Source organism: Oxyura jamaicensis, chromosome 2, assembly GCF_011077185.1.
Source record: "Oxyura jamaicensis isolate SHBP4307 breed ruddy duck chromosome 2, BPBGC_Ojam_1.0, whole genome shotgun sequence".
NCBI classification, from domain to species: Eukaryota; Metazoa; Chordata; class Aves; order Anseriformes; family Anatidae; genus Oxyura; species Oxyura jamaicensis.
Window position 1 is genome coordinate 102,346,238 of NC_048894.1, and position 822 is coordinate 102,347,059.

The 822-nt window shown below is 42.2% G+C and overlaps 1 long non-coding RNA gene across 1 annotated transcript in view; it reads left to right on the top strand.

Moving 5' to 3' along the window:
• The first annotated feature begins 318 nt into the window (after window positions 1–318).
• Window positions 319–822, top strand: part of LOC118162058 — an 18,845-nt gene continuing 18,341 nt past the window's right edge. The window contains exon 1 of the long non-coding RNA XR_004748268.1: window positions 319–351. This is a non-coding gene — a long non-coding RNA (uncharacterized LOC118162058). The remainder of the gene's footprint in view (window positions 352–822) is intronic.

The following is an 822-nucleotide window of genomic DNA, read 5'->3' on the forward strand; positions in this document are numbered from 1 at the left end:
CGCCTCCCTTCACTAGTGTTGTGGTTTAACCCGTCTGGCAGCTAAGCACCACACAGCCATTAACTCACCCTCCCCTCTCCCTCTCTGATATGGGGGAGAGAAACAGGAAAGTGAAGCCTGTGAGTTGAGATAAAGACAGTTTATTAAGATAGAAAATAATAATAATACTAATAGTACTACTAATAACAATGTGTACAAAACAAGTGATGCACAATGCATCATTTGCACAAGTGATGCACAATGCATCATGATGCACAATTGCTCACCACCCGCTGACCGATGCCCAGCCTATCCCTGAGCAGCCAGCCCCCCCACCCTGGGTAGCCACTCCTATATATTGTTTAGCATGACGTCAGATGGTATGGAATACCCCTTTGTCCAGTTTGGGTCAGCTGTCCTGGGTCTGTCCCATCCCAGCTCTTGCTGCACCCCTAGCTGGCCCACTGGCAGGACAGAGAGAGGAGCTGGAAAGTCCTTGGTTTGGTGTAAGCACTGCTCTGCAACAATTAAAACATCAGCATGTTATCAGCACTCTTCTCATCCTAATCCAAAACATAGCACCCTACCAGCTACTGGGAAGAAAATTAACTCTGTCCTAACTGAAACCAGGACAGCTAGCTATATAATAGCTCTTAATAGTTGCTATGTCATGCCAGCATTTCTTCCCTTTTTAGTTTCCCTTTTTGTGTGCAGCAATAAATCTCACTGATTAATTTCCAGCTTTTTTCATATTTCATATGTCATTGGTATTTTTGATAGCTAGCTGTCTTCAGAGCTTACTTTTTTTTTTTTTTTTTTTTTTTTTTTTTTTTTTTTTTTTTT